This window comes from Bicyclus anynana, chromosome 3 (genome assembly GCF_947172395.1).
Source record: "Bicyclus anynana chromosome 3, ilBicAnyn1.1, whole genome shotgun sequence".
NCBI classification, from domain to species: Eukaryota; Metazoa; Arthropoda; class Insecta; order Lepidoptera; family Nymphalidae; genus Bicyclus; species Bicyclus anynana.
In genome coordinates, this window is record NC_069085.1 from 18,150,479 (window position 1) to 18,170,629 (window position 20,151).

Consider the following 20,151-nt stretch of genomic DNA (forward strand, 5'->3'; position numbering starts at 1 on the left):
GATTCCAAGAAACCGAAAATGTTTGTATGACTGTTTCCAATGTCTCTGTGTCTACTCTTATATAGGCCGTTTACACAAGCTACGCCTACTTTGGAGCTACATAGGCAAATTGTGTAGGTATTATTTTTTCCAAAAAAGAAAAAAAAAGAAAAAAGAAACATTTTTTAAAAAGGGTCTTTGGATCTTAAATTGTTCATTAACGAAAATTCTAATTCAAATTCGAATTGTACCAGATTGAAAAACAATTATTATATTTTTTTGACAATCGGCCATGATCCGATCACTTTTTGCTGTGATTTTGTAGGCACGTAACATATCTAAAGTACACAATAATCATTGAATGGTAATGATGAATGTACTCACTGGGGTATAGCAAGAGTCGAGACATAATTCGGTGGTCATTACGACCGGTGGCCAGTCGTGTTTGTATTGACCACGAAACCACGCGGCAGTCACGTGGCGCGTGGTCTCGTGGTCGCCTAAAATAGACCGCCTTGGCAACGTGGCTACCTGGTTCAAATATTCTTGAAACGTTAAATTCTAATTATTATTTATATCACATAACTGTTCCACTTCCAAGCGTTTTAATAGCTTAACTATTCAAGGCGTGGATTGAAATGTAAAAAGAAATTCTTGATGTAGTGACTCCTTTTTTTGAAGTCGATTAAAAACTTGAATTGCCATTCGGTGCCTTACATACTTGCAAATATACTCATTCTCTAGTCATGTTTTATTCAAATCAAAACACTTACTTTATATTACGTTTATATTACTTACTAGCCGACGCCCGAGACTTCGTCCGCGTGAAACTCGATGTAAACTTTCAACTACCCCCTACCCTATCCCTAGCCTACCCCTACCCCTAGAATACTCCTACCTACCCCTACCCTACTTTTCTAGTTGATTTTTTACACTTTGTGTCTGAAAAACCCAAATATCTTACGGAACCCTATTTTTTCCAAAATAAAATTTAGCCTATGTTACTTGTGGATAATGTAGCTTTCGAATGGTGAAAGAATTTTTAAAATCGGTCCAGTAGTTTTTGAGCCTATTCATTACAATCAATCAAACAAACAAACAAACAAACATACAAACAAAGTTTTCCTCTTTATAATATTAGTATAGACTAGCTGACGCCGCGCGTTTTCACCCGTGTGGTTCTCGTTCCCATAGGAAATACGGGGATAATATAGCCTATAGCCTTCCTCGATAAATGGGCTATCTAACACTGAAAGAATTTTTCAAATCGGTCCAGTAGTTCCTGAGATTAGCGCGTTCAACCAAACAAACTCTTCAGCTTTATTATATTAGTATACATGTACCTACATACCAAGTTAATTAGTTTCTTCTATATTATATTGTGTGTAGAAATAATATAAATCAGAAGCCTAGTTAACCTAACTCAAGCCAAAATGTAAATGTTTTGAACAAATCCTTTTAATTAAAACATTGTTTAATTAAGCTCGTAGGTTAGAACACAAAAAGTTCAAACAAATTAATTACTATGTAATTAGGTTGCGCCCGTTTCTATTCAAACGTTTAAATTTCAATATCACGAGGTAATTTGAATTTTGTTATTGTAAGTAAGTAATTACTTTTCATAAAATATATAATTATCCTCTCTGCTACGTTTGAATTCCACTAAAAAAAGGAAATTGGCGAGTTTCAAGGGTCCTAATATAAAGCATATTTTTATAAGTATTATAATTATAATATATTCTCGACATTGCAATTATGAGAAATAATACCCCAGTAATAATTCAAAAACACTTTTAAAGATAAAACTGAGGCTTACCAGAAAAGAGTTGCCACGAAGACTGGGGACTTACACATGGAGTAAATGTTTCATATTTGGACTATTGGAGACCAAAGAAATAGGGATGATGAATATATTGATATTTGTGAGACATTCGGGTGAATAAAATCAAACTAATAAATATGTAAAAAACAAAGATTTACTGGATGTTTGAAAACTAAATAAAAATTATAAAATTTCAAAATCTACTAAAATTCTTTTATCGTAATTAGATGAAAATTCTTACATTAAATGTGACATTTTTAAATATTTAAACTATAAACATAAACGCACAAATAACAAAGATATTTATAATGTTGTTTGAACGCTCAAGCAAATTCAACGATCATTATGATCTACGACGTCATTAATTCGTGTCACTTTGTATGTGGCGTTTTTCAGGAATCCGTGGGCAGAGCCGCAAATATGACCCATTAAAACTCTGTAGCTCCGAAAGTTATGATCGTAGATATCCTGTTACTTTTACAAAATTGCTTTATTATTAGAATACTCCTAACATGTGTACAATTTAAAAAACCGTCATGATCCCTATTGGAAGTTTACAACCTACCAAAGCGACCAATTCCATGGTTATAAACATTTTTTTTTTAATATTTACAAGTTAGCCCTTGACCACAGAAAACATATGTGCCTTGACTACAATATCACCTGATGGTAGGTAAGTAATGCAGTCTAAGATGGAAGCGGACTAACTTGTTAGGAGGAGAATGAAAATCCACGCCCCTTATCGGTTTCTACACGACGTAGTACCGGATCGCTAAATCGCTTGGCGGTACGTCTTTATCGGTAGGGTGGTAAATAGCCACGGCCGAAGCTTCCCACCAGCCAGACCTGGACCAATTAAAGTATCAATCGGACATTTATAAAATGAGGACCGTCTGGCCATCACAGATTCTTAGTCTTGCAGTAAAGTACTTCATTCCCGTATTTTTTTTTCTTGTTCTTAGTCAATACATAATCGTTCGCCACGCCCCAGCCAACACGCGTCATGTCGTTTAGCGACGATTGAACTCTAAAGGCTTGTTTGGACTACTTTAGCAGTTTAGTCGAGTAGCGTAAAATTTGCTAAACGTGTCTGAACACCAAAAGTTTAGTCGAATAGAGTCAGTAAATAGTTAAGTCGTAACAATCCACTTGACTCTATTTTATAGGGTTAGTAGCTCCTTCCACCACGCTTTCACGCTCACTGGTTCACCGGCTAAACGAGTCCGAACCTGGCGCAGTAGTCGAATTAGTTACTTAATCCTAAAATCATAAAATGACTGGCGCATTAGTCGAATTAGGCGAATTAGTTACTTACTCCGAAAATCATAAAATGAGGTTTCACTGGAGCGAAGAAACAATTCGTCGTCCATTTTTGTACCAATAACTTCTTTTTATTAAACACGCAAATTTTCTCATCCACTTCTTCCATTATAGCCATTGTGATTAGCTAACGTTACTCGACTAAATTGCTAAAGTAGTCCGAACTAGGCTTAAGCGAGGACAGAGCGGGCCCTAGACTTTAGCAAACAGCTCTGTACGTTACCCAGTGCCTACACACCTGTTGGTAAACCTCCCAGTAATTGACCGACCAAAGCCTGTCTCTGATACGAAAGCCTACGATTACTTGTGTTCATTTAGAGTTGCCAGGTCGACGAAATTAAAAGACAGTCCAGTCATATTCACTCTCATTTTAGTAAAAAGGCCAGACAGCCTACATTAGAGCTAAGAGAGCCGTGATAGCCCAGTGGATATGACCTCTCCCTTCGATTCCGGTCGGTGTGGTTTCGAATCCGGTCCGAGGCTCCAACTTTTAAGTTGTTTTCAATTTAAGAAATTAAATATCACGTGTCTCAAACGGTGTAGGACAAACATCGTGAGGAAACCTACATACGATATCCGCATTGGGCCAGCGTGGTGGACTATTGGCCTAACCCCTCTCATTCTGAGAGGAGACTCGAGCTCAGCAGTGAGCCGAATATGGATTGATAATGATGAGGCTTAATCACGTAGGTATACCGTAAAAAGTTTCTCAGTCGTAATTCGAAAGTTGCTACTTCCTTAATATCGAAACCGGCACTTATATAAAACACGAAAATATGCACCACAAGAAGTAGGTAATTAATACAACGTAAGTAATTTATTGTAATTTATACAGGTGATATCGTATAGTAGAATCAAACTACATTGACGAGTTTCAGTTCTAAAAATAGAAAAACAGACACACTGCAAAAAATAACTTGATTTGACGAAGACAAATAATACAATTTATTTGCTGAAATGGAAGAAACACGAATTTGTACATGAAGAACACAGATTAAAGACTAATAGGCAGATTGCACGGAACGGGTAGGGGTAGTTGAAAGTTTACGACGCGGACGAATTTGCTGGCGTCTGTAGAGTAATATTTTTGTCAAACGCTCTGTTATTATATTTAATATATAGTGACGTCATGAAACAATTGAAATATAGACCATCATGGCCGAGAATATTGCCGGCCATGATGGTCTGTATTGTCAAAAACATATTTAAAAACTAAAATTTTCATGTAATCTTGTCTCAAAAAAAATATTAAAAAAAAAATTCAATTTAAACGATATTGAAGTATTTAAGACCATTTAAATAAAAGTGTCAACTAGCCTATTGTACCTGTTTCACTTTGATTATAAGTATAGATCATCAAGTATGGATGTCGACCCCGAGTCGGGACCACCGTGTCAGTCAATCACTATCAACTGTCAACAATGTTTGAGAGTGCTCTAACGACACCGCATCCTGTGCGGCGACAAATAGCCGCCGTAATAGATAAATTGACATCGGTTGCCAACATGAGCTCACGAGTACCTACTTACTACACGTCTTCGAGTGTATAAGTGTTTATGACTTGATTTTTTGTATTGTGTAACTAGCAGACGCCCGTGACTTCGTCCGCCCTTAGACCTCCAATCCAGCCCTTACATCGCTGGTAAAATGGGGTAAAGTCTCCCGTTTTCCAAACATTTCCCTTCACTGCTCTGCTCCTTTTGATCGTAGCGTGATAAAAAGTATACTATAACCTGACCAGGAGTATGAAAAATAATTCCACCAAGTTTCATTAAAATCCGTCGAATAGTTTTTGTTTCTATAACGAACATACAGACAGACAGTCCGATGTGCACTTGTCCAGTTTTTTTTTATTTTTATTAAGGTCATGTGCTTGGTAATATTTGCCTTCAGACTTGAACACAACAATGCTGCTACGCGAAAAAATAACCATGAAAATACTTCCCCGCATAAGATCTGACACAAAGAAAGTAGCTGCCATAAATATAGTTAATTCGTGAGGACGACAGCACGAGCGTTGTTCAAACATCTTGTTCAATTGCACAAGTGTTGAACAATCCAGTTTAATGTTATTTTTAAATTAAATTACTCATAGTATTAAGGTATTACAGAAATACTTTTCTGTAAATAGTAATTTAATTTACATCGTGAGGACACCTGTGATTTTTTTTAACTCTTTGTGTGTGTGAAGTCTGCCAATCCACATTGGGCCAGCGTGGTCTAACCCCTCTCATTCTGAGAGGAGACTCAAGCTCAGCAGTGAGCGTATATGGATTGATAACGAAATAGTAATTTAATCAATACATATAAATAAAAAATTTTAATAAAAAAAATTCAACCGACTTCCAACTCAAAAAATAACTTTAACTAAAAAGCAAAAAATAACATCCTACCTATGTGCTACCTTCTGATCAGTTGGAAGGCGGTGCCAAGCCAGTGATGTTTTAATTAAATACGTTTAAACTACAAAATTTCTGTGGTTATTCCAGAAACAGCTTTAATTAAAACACGACACTGGCTTGGCACCGCCTTCAAACTGATCAGAAGGTAGCACATAGGTAGGATGTTATTTTTTGCTTTTTAGTTAAAGTTATTTTTTGAGTTGGAAGTCGGTTGAATTTTTTTTATTAAAATTTTTATTTTTTTATTTTTAGTGTTAGCATACCCACTGCGTGTGTACAGTCACAACCTATCTAAGTGGAAAGTTCTTATCAATACAAAATTATCAAGTCCAAACACAAGGTAGCTACTGTGAACCGTCGAGGAGTTCTCTTCACTGTCCCTCGTCTTCATCATCAGACCCTTAATACAGTCACAACCCATATAGGTGGAAAGTACTCATCAATACAAATTAATCAAGCCCAAACAAAAGGTGACTGCTGTAAATCCTTGACGAGTTCCATCGTCTGTGTTTCGGCTCCATCATCAGACCAACTCCAAACCTTCATAAAGTTGTAGTGGTTTAAAATACCTTATGGAAACACTAACAAACGTACTAGCCGTCTCTACAACTTTCGAAAGTTCCCCTCAATTTCTCCAGGATGCCATCATCAGATCCTGACATGAAAAAAATGGGACCACCCTGGAAGTAAACCCTACAAAACAAAAAAAGAATTTTCAAAATCGGTCCATAATTGACGGAATTATCGCTGGACATACATAAAAAAAAAAAAAAAAAAAAACATACATACAGCCGAACGTAGAACCTCCTCCTTTTTGGAAGTCGGTTAAAAATTGAAGGTATGTCTACGATTTCACAATATTCACACAATATTAAAGGACAATCAAGGGCTTTAAAATTTTTGTCTGTCTGTCTTTCTGAATGTCCGGTTTAATCTCTGGAATGGCTGAACCGATTTAAACGGGACTTTCACTGGTACAAAGAGGATATTATTGAGCAACATATAAACTATGTACTTAAGTACATTTTATTCCGCGAAGGTCCAGGGATCCCGCGTGATATAAGAAAAACTGAATCTCACGCTAACGAAGTTGCAGGCGTCTGCTGGTTATAAATATAGTGGGCACCACTGTTGTTTTCTCCTAGACATCTTTGTTCTTCGGATGATAATAAACGCTACACTACTAATAGATAATTATATATTATTGTAAGTAAATGATAATTTAAAAAAAACGGCGACTGCTCTCAGTAGAATTAACCTTCCGCACCGCTAATAGAGTCGCTACAAAAGACAAACCTAAACAATCTGGCATGCAAGGAACAAGTATAGGATGGATCAATTTCAAATTTGGAGACGATGGAAATATGGAATGGTGCTGGAATTGCGACCCCGGAAAGCGCAGTGTTGGTCGACCCCTCACTTAGGTGGACCGAGGATATCAAGAGGGTTGCAGAGAGCCGCTGGATACTCGCGGCTCGAGACCGTTTTGTTTGGAAGTCCATGCAAGAGGTCTATGTCTAGCAGTAGACGTCCATCGGCTGTTAATGATGATGATGATGGTGATGATGATGATGATGATGATGATGATGATGATGGTGATGATGATGATGATGATGATGATGATGATGGTGATGATGATGATGATGATGGTGATGATGATGATGATGATGATGATGATGATGATGATGATGATGATGATGATGATGATGATGATGATGGTGATGATGGTGATGATGATGATGATGATGATGATGATGATGATGATGATGATGATGATGATGATGATGATGATGATGATGATGATGATGATGATGATGATGATGATGATGATGATGATGATGATGATGGTGATGATGATGATGATGATGATGATGATGATGATGATGATGATGATGAGTAACTTAAGACTATGGTTTACAATGACTCAAGAATCTTCAAACATTTTAATGTCCTAGCTGGTCTTCTGCATAAAACAATAATGATGATACATCTGTCATAAAGGAGCGAGGTCAATGTTTAACGACGGTTTTATTGCGTCAAGTCGTAACGCCGAAGTTAAACTTATTCGGCAGTAATTCGGCACTAATCTTTATTCCCGATCGAAACAGTGGCGTGCATAGATATGATAAAAATGCTACGGGCGACACGTGTAAACAGATCGTAATGTTATTGAAGGTTATTTTGTCTGTCATCATCAGTCTTCAGCCTCGTAACTCCAGCGGTCAACTTATGCGGCTTTAGAACATGTGGTCCAGGGTTCAATTCCTCGGCCGAGCTATGGAATAGTCAGTTGTTTCTAACTAATTTTCAGTAACAGACGAAAGTTGGGATGTTAATACACCCGCATGCCTCGAAGAGGCTATTCACTAATTTTAGTCAATTATCCACCTAATTTAACTATCATCAATTCAATAACTACCTACCGCATTTTTCGTATTCCGTAAAGTCCATTGATAACGAAAATTACAATGTCAAACACACTGGTTAATAATATTTGTTCGGTTAGTAATGAATAATAGTGAATACAAAATCACGTGACTTGAAAATCACTAACTATAGCTAGTTGGTAATTTTCGTGTATAACTCAATGTTGAAGAATTGCCACTAACTACCGGTTATTGTCACTAACATAATTATGATAATGATTGATACAGAGTCACACATTATCATCGCAATGCCCGCCAACCCGCATTGAATCAGCTTGGTGTGTCTAAGCTTTAATAGATCTCTCCTCTTGGTCAATTGTCGTAGCTCCTCGTAATCTCCTAGCTCTCTACGAGTAGTATTAATAGTGTGTGCGCTAAGCTGCGGACAGACAGACAGACAGACATGGCGAAACTATAAGGGTTCCTTGTGGACTACGGAACCCCAAAAATGGCATTTTTTGTCTTTTTGTCACCAAAGTTAATTTTACGCCTCAGACCACGTAGCAAATAAATAAACTCACGTCCCTGAAGTCACGTTTACGGCAGGTAAAAATAAAAAATGTCCTCCTTTAGTAATCTATTAAATACAAATTAAAACCACATCCTTCACATGACAGGCGGCGTTAGAATAAAGCGTTAAATAGCACTTTCGTAGTCAAATCATGTAGTTATAGTTAAATATGTATCAAGTACATAGGCTGTTTAATGATAGATTTATTTTTAAAACAACCAATTTCAAATCGGTACGTGCTTTGAATGACACTACCACCTGTTTAGAATTATAATTAAATTGTATAATGATTTTAAATATGAAAAAAACAAAAAAAATATAAAAAAATTATAAAAAAATACAAAAAAATATGAAACAAAATATAAGAAAATTATAAATAAATCTCGAAATAGCAACTCGAAATTACATTGCAAGATTTTTAAAGAAAAATTACGATTTTTCGAAAAAAAGAATACCGAGTGAGTGAGTGTCACACGAGATCCGTTTGTTTCCAAAATCTTTTTCAGTGCCTTAATTCATAGATCGTTTTCACCACAATCATAATAAATATAAATAAATGCTTGCGCATCGCAGTCGAAAATTAAAAATATGTTAATGTTTCGTTACGTCAGAATAAATTCAATCTTAACGCAGCAACGCTCAACACGCAGCTTAAATCAGCTGTCATGCGCGTCGTATTCAAATTTTTTGAAAGAACGGTACTCAACGCAGTGACAGATACTGTCAACGAAATCAACCGCCGAAAAGGATCGACCGCGTCGCGTGGACCTTTTTTGAACTTTGAAAATCACCATCAATCACCGAGACTACAAATTATACTACGAAATTTCCCTGTCCCTACGCGTAGTGAAAGTCAACGAGTACATCACAATTAAAGGTACGTACGTGCATTATAATTGTTGTTGTACAGAACTCAGCAAAACATCGATATCGTCAAACACCCAAGGCGGAGTTTGAATTTTCCCAATGTAGTAGCAGGCCATCTAATGCGAGTTGCTACAGTTAACGTTAATGTCAACTAAAAAACTGAAATCAGATTTTTTTCAACCTGAAAAAAGCTTCATCGGTTGCAGTGCGGAAAGGCCCTAATAAAAGTTATTAAAAGACATGCCCATGATGTTTAATTATAGCCAGTAATTGTTACACGTTTTACGTAGAAAAACGAGTTTAACTTAAAAGAATCGTAAGAATTCTCGTGCAAATGCACTATATATATATTTATGTTATACAATGTATAATAACAGACGGTGCGTCCTTCGTAATGTGCGTCAAGCATCTTAATTGAAGGCCATTATTACAAATTGTTTCAATGAGTCGTAACTTTGAGCTTAGTTTACACTTAAGATGCGCACGATTACGCTAATGCCTACTTCGAACTACTTTAGTATTTTAGTCGAGCACAAACTATTTTTGGGCGGTAGCAAGTAGTTTAAGCTACTCGACTAAAACACTAAAGTAGTCCGAACTAGGCCTAAGGGTTAAGGCATGTTTTTTATACGATATTTTTATGGTTCTAATAGCAACACGAGTATGCGGATCACGTGTTGTAAAGTGATTATCTCTCTCACATACACTCTAGTATGTGAGAGAGATAATCTCAAGTAACTCTAGTGGCACAGCTGATTTTGTCGGTGTTTAAGGAATTCGGTTATCGTGCCTTCAAATTGTAGAGTAATTTAAGAGCCCTACCAACAATTAATTTTGTTTATTTACACTGTGACTGTGACCTGGTAAATTTCGTACTCCTCCTTTGTGACTCACTTAAGTTTTTGGTCCCATAATACCTAAGTCCTTCATTAGTGAGCGGGTTCTCAAGCTGTCGTCTCTAAATCTGGTGACGTTTATCAGTCTGTGAGCACATTGTACACAAAGTGTTTGTTGCAGGTTGTTTGTTTACATACTCATACCTAATTTACAAACGACACAATTTGGACATAATACCTAGATATCCATTTACATCGTACATCATTTTGTGTCTCAACATGGCCTAAAATCCGCCCGTCTAGCGATAATTATTGTCTCGTTAGTCATGAAATAAAATCTACCACCTGCTAGGACTTATTTAAAGTCGCAGAATTGCCTCCATAATACTGCGAGCGGTATTTTTTTTTTGGCCACCCGGTGCTACTGTAAAAAAAAATATCTGCTAAATCGGATAATTGTTGACAACCAACCATCCAGATGTTATGGATGATATAAATTTCTACAATCGCTCTATATCGATCTATAATATGTAGAGTCATCACCTCTTACGGTTTTTCTTTGCTACTTGCTACTAACAATACTTTACTAATGCCACTGTACGCAAAATAACGATAATTATGTCATTTTGTTGAAATAACCATGTTAGATGATCGCAGAAACGAAAATACGATGATAATGGTGTAGTGACTCATTTGAATCGTACACCGAGTATTTAATTGATAGGCTGGTGGTGTTCTGTGTAAACCGGCCTTAAGTGACTTTGCAAGCAAGTGTTGTGAAGCACAGATTACCAAGTGACTGACGATTGAACGTTTATCAATGTTATAACAAAATGGTGACAGACGGACGACTTCATAACTTCAGTGTTTTTGTAATTTGTCATGTTTTTTGGCTTTTTACGGTGTCGCTGTGCCCCAAATTAGTTTGACATAATAATATTTAGATCAGTATTATCTATGACTAGCTGACGCCGCGCGGTTTCACCCGCGTGGTTCCCGTTCCCGTAGGAATACAGGGATAATATATATAAAGCCTTCCTCGATAAATAGGCTATCTAACACTGAAAGAATTTTTCAAATCGGGCCAGTAGTTCCAGAGATTAGCGCGTTAAATCAATCAAACAAACAAACTCTTCAGCTTTATAATATTAGTATAGATATTTAGTTTCTTACGAAGTCCGGGCTCATCGCATGTATGTATGTCAATCACATGTACTTTTGTCTAGATTTTAGTCATAAATAATAAATAAGCAAGTAGGTAGGTAGTACCTAATTATATTAATTATTTATTCATCTAAATCTAGACGGAAATATATGATACTTATTAAGTAATGGTATGTATGTAAGATAGTAAACGAATCCTGTGTATGTGTAATGTGTGTAATTAATTACTTACATAATATTATCACTAAAATCTCGAAAAAATACTGCTTTAATATATCTAAAGCAAAGTTTTAAATGCTAAATTTATTATTCATTAAAATTAGGTTCTTTATTATGCCTATGTCAAAAAAATACAATTAAAATCTTGAAATTAGTGTTATTACAATTTAGAACACTAACCCGTAACTAGATTTCTGTGAACACTCAAATCTAATACGTGTCTAAACTATCTACACGTTTCTCTCTACATACTCGTACACGTGGAAATTTCTACTGGGCCCGAGGTTTATGGTCACTTATCGGTCAACGGCAGCGTCGGAGAAAGTGATAAAAAAGTAATAGACGAAAAATGTAATATTTCGTTTAGTTCCTAGTAGCAAACGACCAAAAATTGCTAATGCATTAAAACAACTAATTTTTAGATTGTTGAAGTTATTTGCCATTCGAGGTCCTACCTACGAAACCCGTCTTACGACGATTTTTGTCGGCACGTAACATATTTAATAGTATAAAATCTTTGGCAACTAATACCCATTAAACATTTGTAGCGTATGATAAAATAGTAGTAGCGGAAGTCTCAAGCGTCAGTTTCGTGGCCCGACGTGTATCGAGGCAACATCGTGGATTTGCACGTGACCGCGCTGCCTGCGTGTATATTACGAGTACCATCACTGGCGCGCGAGTTCTAAGCCACCCGCGTCAAAGTTTTTTTTTTATTCTCTAAATCTCACCTGATGGTAAGTGATCATGCAATCTGCCATAGAAGCGAGCTAAGTAAAGGATTAGAATGAAATCCACACTCCTTTCGGTTTCTACACGACATCTTCCCGGAACGCTAAATCGCTTGGCGGCACGTCTTTGTCGGTAGGATGGTAGCCCACGGCCGAAGCCTCCCACCAGCCACATTTATATCTATTTTTTTTTTATAATACTTTATACAAAGTCATCATTATCAGCCCTAAAAGGCTCTGTACACTTGTACTTATGCCTGGAGAAAGGATTGGTAGGGGGGCAAACTCACACAATATATTCGACAAAGTTGAGTGTAGTGTTTCGACAAAATTGTATATCTTTTGACTGACAATGGCACGTGAATAATAATTTGTCTATTGCCTTCCGTGTCCACGGCCATACTTATGACCCTGGCGTTACGTTACGTTACAATGTTTTGGTTAGTAACGTGTCCTCACACGTGATCGTGCTGTTTACCATTTTAAAACGCTACTCCGCCATTGTGACGCGCGTATACTAAGCAGCAGACTGTAAACGACTAAATTTGAACGGGTAATTATTTAAATTTATACAAACGTGTTTCTACAATTTATATTTTTAACACCCGTCACTATATAAAGCATTCTGTTGCCCAAAAAACTGGGTTTTAATCCGAAAATAAAATGAATTATTTATGTTGATTTTGGAATCGTATATTGTGCTTCTTATGTCTTTGGCTGTCTGCTTACTATTTTTATTGTATATACGTAATATTTCGTTGGTACAGTGCTCAGCCTATTGTGGTTATGGAATACGGAACACGAGGTCCTGGGTTTGGGTCGTATTATATGAGATAGAGTTTAAATTCTAAGAAATTTTCTTTTAAATTCTGAGCCCGGAGTGGGAAAATTGGTGGTATTACACACACCCCGTGCCTCGAAGACGTCAATGACATTTGGTAATCAAAAAAATCAAAATCAAAAATCATTTATTTCAAGTAGGCTCAGTTTAGTTTAAAAAATCATACAACATTGTAATTTACAATTGATGACAATTTCTTATAGTTTTAATTCCTGTGTGAAGGTGGAAGCTGATCCAACGGCCTCCAAGCATCTTTATCATTAAGGAACTCATCAATGTTGTAGTAACCTCGTAAACTTAACTTTGTCACCCGCAAACCCGCATTGGCGCAGCATGGTGGGTTGAAACTGCATATCCCCTCTCCTATAAGGCCTGGCCCTGTAGTGGACGTTAAAATAGGTCGATAATGATAATGCCATTCTTAGGTAATGTAAACAACTCAATAATTAAAAAAATAAAAGCCGACCGCCTAAGCTGCTCGCACCTCATCTGCCTCGCGTATTTTGTATAGCGTTTAATAAATAACGTTTTTCTAAGTGTGGGTTTTTTTATACCATCTTGAGAACCTCTTGATGAGCCTTTGACTTTAATACGCATATCGCAATTTTCGAAAAATTTTTTTTTTCACCTTGAGTCTATAGCGTCTCACAATCGTCGTGTTAGTTTTTTTTAACTTCACCTATTTAAGAACACTTTGGTTATTAAGACAAATCTAAAAATATCTTAATTACGTTCAGCAATTTGGAAGATATGAGGTAATAAAGAATATGACATACAACATACGCGCAAAAAACCCTTCTTGCACTCGGGTAAATATATGGCTAGTTACCACCCTGCCGGCAAAGCTGTACCGCCAAGCGATTAAGCGTTCCGGTACGATGTCGTGTAGAAACCGAAATGGGTGTGGATTTCGTCCTCCTCCTAACAAGTTAGCCCGCTTCCATTTTAGATTCATCACTTACCATCAGGTGAGATTGCAGCCAAGGGCTAACTTAACTTGTAAAGAATCTATACTAATATTATAAAGCTGAAGAGATTGTTTGTTTGTTTGATTGAACGTGATAATCTAAGGAACTACAGTTCCGATTTGAAAAATTCTTTCAGTGTTTGATAGCCCATTTATTGAGGAAGGCTATAGGCTATATATTATCCCCATATTCCCACGGGAACGTGAATACCGGGTGTAACCGCGCGACCTCAGCTAGTAAAAAAATATATTGGCAAGAATTAGGTAGGTACTGTCAACAAATAATATACCCTTCCAACGCTATGTTTTGCCTCCGCTGCAATTAAAGCGGGCCTGTTATCAATAACTGCATACGAAATGAATCTCAGTATAAATATTTAGGCCCGCCGCCGCCGCCCGTATCGACGTCGCCCTGACCCACTTGGGGCAACGCATCCAACGTGTTTACGAACATACGGCTATCACCCAGGGGATTATGCCGACTGTTTGCTTAGATACCTACTAACTACTTATCGGCTACTGATTTGGAATTATTCTTTTGAAGCTTGGAGCGTAGCTTCATAAGGAAACTCATCGATATAAATCGTTAGATGAGCCTCTTCATATTAAAGAACGCACAATTTTATGTCATAACCAAAAGACGTATGTAACAAGCGCATGCTGTTTTTTCTTATTTTAATCCCTTAACCTTCGTGTTCATTTTGGAAGTGTAAAAACACAAGCACAACATGAATAAAGAGAAATGTGCTACGAGTGATGCGCGAAACCAATGACAATTCCGCGACGCTTTGAGGCCCATCTAACGATCTACGATCGACGAGGAAACTTCCGACTTTCCCATTAAGCCATATTTGGCAAGCCGATAAATTATGATTTAGTAATAATTATTAAATATTTTGACAAAAAAATTAAATTTCTAAGGTGGTTTAGGGTGCCAATTAAACTAAATGTCGGTAGGTGGTAATAGGAGGAATAAAACTTTCAAGCAAAATTTTATCGACTTCAAAAACTCAAAATTGTGTGCAAAAGCGAAAAAAAAAGCGTAGTAAGTATGTGCCGAGCTAAAATGTAGCGCTGTATTAATAGAAGTTCTTTTTATACTATTGATAAAATAGTTTTTAACTGGGAAAGAATTGTCTAACAGTTCTTTTCGAGATGTTATTGTGCAATATTAGTTTGTCACCACCTTAGTTATACCAATGAAAATTAAATGCATAAATAAGATGAGAACCTCCGTCGCCGTCGTTAAAAATCACTTGTGCGAAAAAATTCTCTAAAGCATGAAGCTGAAATATTTTCTTTATTTATTTGAACGCGCAACTCTCTTATCAGTCGGATTTAATATCATATTTTTCTATTTGAAAAATCTGCCATTGATGAGGCTATTTGATACCAGATAACTAGGATGGGTAACGGGTTACCGTCTCACAGTCAGACATTCCTCACGCCATAACCGTGACGAAAAATGTTCAATAAGATAGGCATAGATTTATAACACACAGATAGTTTGTAGTCGCAGGATCCGTAAGCCGTTTTATGTGCCCCGAAATGGGAGCCCTTGACGCATCGCTGCGGTGCGATAAGTACGCTTGAGTGCGTGTCGGCGAGGGTAATTAGCTTAGCTTTTACGCTCACTCACAGATGTGGTTTACGTTTGGAGTGAAATTTGTTAAGTTTTGCAAGTCTATAGGTTATTAGCCTAAGCTGATAGGTATATTCAGATATTTTCACCATGTACCTTTAGACCTTATATATATATAATAGACCATTTTCACAATTAAAAATCAATACATTTTAATGCAATTTAATTGAATCCTCCCCAAAAGTTTGACATGTTTAATCTTGCATATTTCAATTTACTGCTAAATAAAAATATTTTTAGTATCGCAAAATACTCATACACATAAATTTTTAATGTATTTATTTATTTAACAAAATAACATGAATATCGAACTATATGTACAAATGGAGTTAGTTAGTAATAATTAACTCATATTTCGTTAAAATTTACAAAGTTTAGAGAAACAAAAAAAACACACCACAAGTTTTTAGTCTTGCCAATGAAAAACATCGCTAGGCGAATAAGTCGGTGCGAAAATAATAAACAAAGCTATAAATAAACGATTCGAGCAAAAATAACGGATTTAAAGCCTCAAACTATGAATGCGGAGTCGAAAAAACAAATCTATAAAGCCAATCTTGTTTTTAAAACGAATATCTATAAATAGTTTGTATGAATTCCTTGAATTGATTATTATGAACACATAAGAAATGATAATAATAGCCTTTTAGGAGATGTAAAAAATGCAACCTAATAACGTAAAATCCATTGACGTCACACCTTGTTTGCGTAGAGGTAATGACTTGTGTAAAAGTCAAAAACATACAAAAAAAATTGTCAATTGCGAGTTCAATGTATACACCAATGGTTCCTTATACTTTGAAAATATATAATTAGGTAACGTTACTGAAAAAATAAACTGGTTTGAAAGACAAAGTTAACTTTGCGGTCGGAAAACCCGTGTAATGACGTGCTTATAATTTTTTTTGTTTATATTCACAGTTGTAATAATTAACAAGTTTTTTCTTTAATTACACTTTAGCATTGACGACACTATACTAGCTCTGCACTTCTAATTTTCTATTTTATTGCCGTCCTGCCACCTACCCAAGTGGCTCGTCGATTCTCTTTCTACGATCGCTAACGCTTCGAAAACTAGAAAGATGTAGAAAGATCTTGATCACGTGACTTGTCGAGAGCAAATGTTATTCCCATACATCTTTCTAGTTTTCGAAGCGTTAGCGATCGTAGAAAGAGAATCGACGTGCCACTTGGCTAGGGGGGCTGAGGCCTCCATTCGTTCAAGTCATCATTTAAGAATTCCATTTTTCTTTTTAGTCACGGAATCCTAAAAACTTTAAAGCTTGTTCTCAGAGTGTCAAAAAAAGGTGACGAATGTGTCTTAGTGGTATGATTAGATATAATATATAAAATTAATATCCTCAATGTCTCGTGTCTTAAAGGAGGGGATATTTAGGAGCTAACCGCAAATCGAATAACATATTATTCTAATAGTGTTTTTAGAATATAGAACATACACTTGCCTACTATTAACTGCCTCGTGTAAGACTACCAAAGATTTTATACTATTAGATATGTCACTAACGCTTCGAAACTGAGGCGAAAAAATGTGGCTAATTGTATAAATTTCATTTACTTGCATAGTAAACAACGAAAGTTATTAAACAAATAATACATAAATATTGTCTACAATGCCGAGTTTGAGTAAAATAAATTTGTTGAAGAAATATAAAAACTATTTATATATAAATAAATAATGTAAGTAAACACAAAATTGTGTATGTGTACGTGCGTTTTTTCCTCATAATATGGATTTTTTTTTGTTATCTAGTATAGGCTTACGCTTGACCACAATTAAGCCTAATGGAAAGCAATGATGAGGTCTAAGACGAAGCGCGCTTGCCTAGAAGATGCCTATTCACTCTTGCCTTGAAGGTGCACAAATTATACGTGTCAGGAAACACAGACGCCGGAAGGGCATTCCACATTTTGCCAGTTCTTATTAGGAACGTTGACGCAAAACGTTTCGTGCGGGTTGATTGGACGTTGACAACAAATGGATGCCATTTTTCACTACGTCTCGCTGTTCTGTTGTAAAATGGGGACGGAGGAACTAGATCGTAAAGATCCTGTGCACACTCCCAAAGTATATGCGGTAAAAGACCGATAGACATGCGACGTTACGTCGGTGTTGAAGACTTTGCAATTTTGCCCGTGTCAACGGTTCATCACCTATGATGCGCCTAGACGATCTACCGAGTCTAATGCAACGAGTTGGTATTTAGCCGAGCCATCCCATAGGTGACTGCAGTACTTCATGCTGGTTCGAACTTGTGCCATATATAAGGTGAGAAGAAAAAGAAAATATCAAATAAGAAAAAAAGACGCACAAATTCAAAATAAACAAAAAACCATTGTGTTACTTAATAGAATCAAAGTATAGACTGTCAAAGAATAAGCGGACAAGTTCATCTCAGGTTATCACGTGTCCGCCAACGTGTGTAATGGTGTTAATGAGAGGCTTAATGAGATAGGTCGTTAAAACGAGCCTTAACGCACTGGTTGAAGATAATAGTCTGAGATATTGGATGCATCCACAGAACTGACCTCTATAACAGAGCTATACGTCGCTGGGCATGCAAGGATCATGTCCAGAAATCCCGCTAGCTCCGCTCTCCACCGCTCAAGGCACTTGAGGCATAAGATATTGTGTCTGTAATTTTACCGGCAAGCATACCCAACTTAGTGCCATATATGTTGAAGAGCAAGAAAACCAGAGCTAAGGGGACGAAAATGCTACATAATATTATGGAACGACGCGTGAGAGACGAATGAAATCGCCAGAAAGCAAATAACGAAGCGTGATAGACCACCTCCTTCCTAAAGTAATGCACGTATATCGCGTTACCAGAAAGCCAAGAAAGAATGAAAAAAAAACATACCCTTCAGACAGAAGAAAAATAAGTTCTATTAATTCTGATTACAATAAATATGATTTTCGATTTTAGAATTTAAATCATATTTATGCTTTTTCTGTTAAACATTGGAGCTGAAAGATCAACTAACCAACAAGGTAAGGAACATCTAGGAAATTTATTTGTTAACAAGCTCTGATACAGGATGGTACGATCAGGGTGATGCTTGACTTTGTAACGATTACCAACAAACTAATAGCTCAACGGTAAGAGCGGTTGGACTCAACAGCGAGGGGTGGTGGTGCAATCCTCACCCCGTTGGTCTATTGTCGTACCCACTCCATGCACAGCCTAGTCTTTCCTGACTAGTTGGAGGGGAATGGGAATATTGGTCATATTATAAAAAATACGGCGAATATACTTTAAAAAAAAAGGTTTATACTATATATATGTATGACCTTCAGACCTAAGAAAAATAAGTTCTATTCATTCTGATCACAATAAATATGATTTTCGATTTTAGAATTTAAATCATATTTTTTGTCATCAGCCTATTTTTAAACTCCCAAGCAAGGAAGTCTATTGCTATCCTATAACATAAATAACTCGTGGCTTAGATGCTATTTCAGTGCGGGTTAGCTATGGTCACCGAGGCACGGAAATGTAACTTTACTACCTCGGGTTACTATAGAGAATTTTCGTCATAACAAGAAAAGCTTTGTTGTAGGCCCTAGTGTGTAACGTATAGCAATCAATATCCACGGTGTGCAGTGTCGTATGCGAAATATCACAAACACATGGAAATGAATCCCGAAGTAAGATTTGAGACAACACATAACCAGAATATTTTTTTTATTAGGACCTGCCAATGACGACTTTGATTTGGACTAGCGCCAAAACTGCAAAAATATCATAAATATAATAATATTTTTGCAGCGCTGCTTCATCATCAAGGCCGACTTGGTCGTCTAATGATTGTCTGTCTATTCGTGAACTTTATTTCTTTTATCTTGGTCGTAGAAAAAGTATGCACGAGTGATTTATGTGTAATTCGGCTTCGTTTCATTACACAAAAATCACTCGAGCTGCAATGACCCTCATAACATGACAGTAGCATAAATAACTATTGTAATGTGCCATCTTTAAGAAACCTTCCTATTCGATTTTGAATAACGTCACTTCTTTTACCATCAAAACGTGTATGCCGAGTTTCAGCCAAGTTAGACAACACATGAGATTGTTGTGTAGGGTTCTCTCATCTTACACAAAATTCATGTATGAATAAATATATTTTGTTCGTGGTCCAAAAAAAGTATACCTTATACGTTTTTTATACTCTTTTGGACCATTATTTTATTGAAAAATGTTTGAGTAAAATAAATTTGAGACAAATTGTTTAGCACTCTTACCGCTTTTGCTGTGTTCTGCAAATTCGTATTGCACGATGTAAAGTACTCGTTAATGCTAACAACAATAACTCTATTTAGCATCGCATGATCTATGGTAAACGCTAACTCTAATTCGTCTTCGTAATTCTTAATATAATGAGTAACTCCGATCAGTCCATTT

General features: G+C 36.4%; 1 protein-coding gene across 4 annotated transcripts in view; it reads left to right on the forward strand.

Annotated features, from left to right (window-relative positions):
* LOC112049338 (nuclear factor of activated T-cells, cytoplasmic 4) overlaps window positions 1–20,151 on the forward strand; it is a 137,080-nt gene that overhangs the window by 80,277 nt on the left and 36,652 nt on the right. The gene's annotated exons all lie outside the window — the stretch shown is intronic.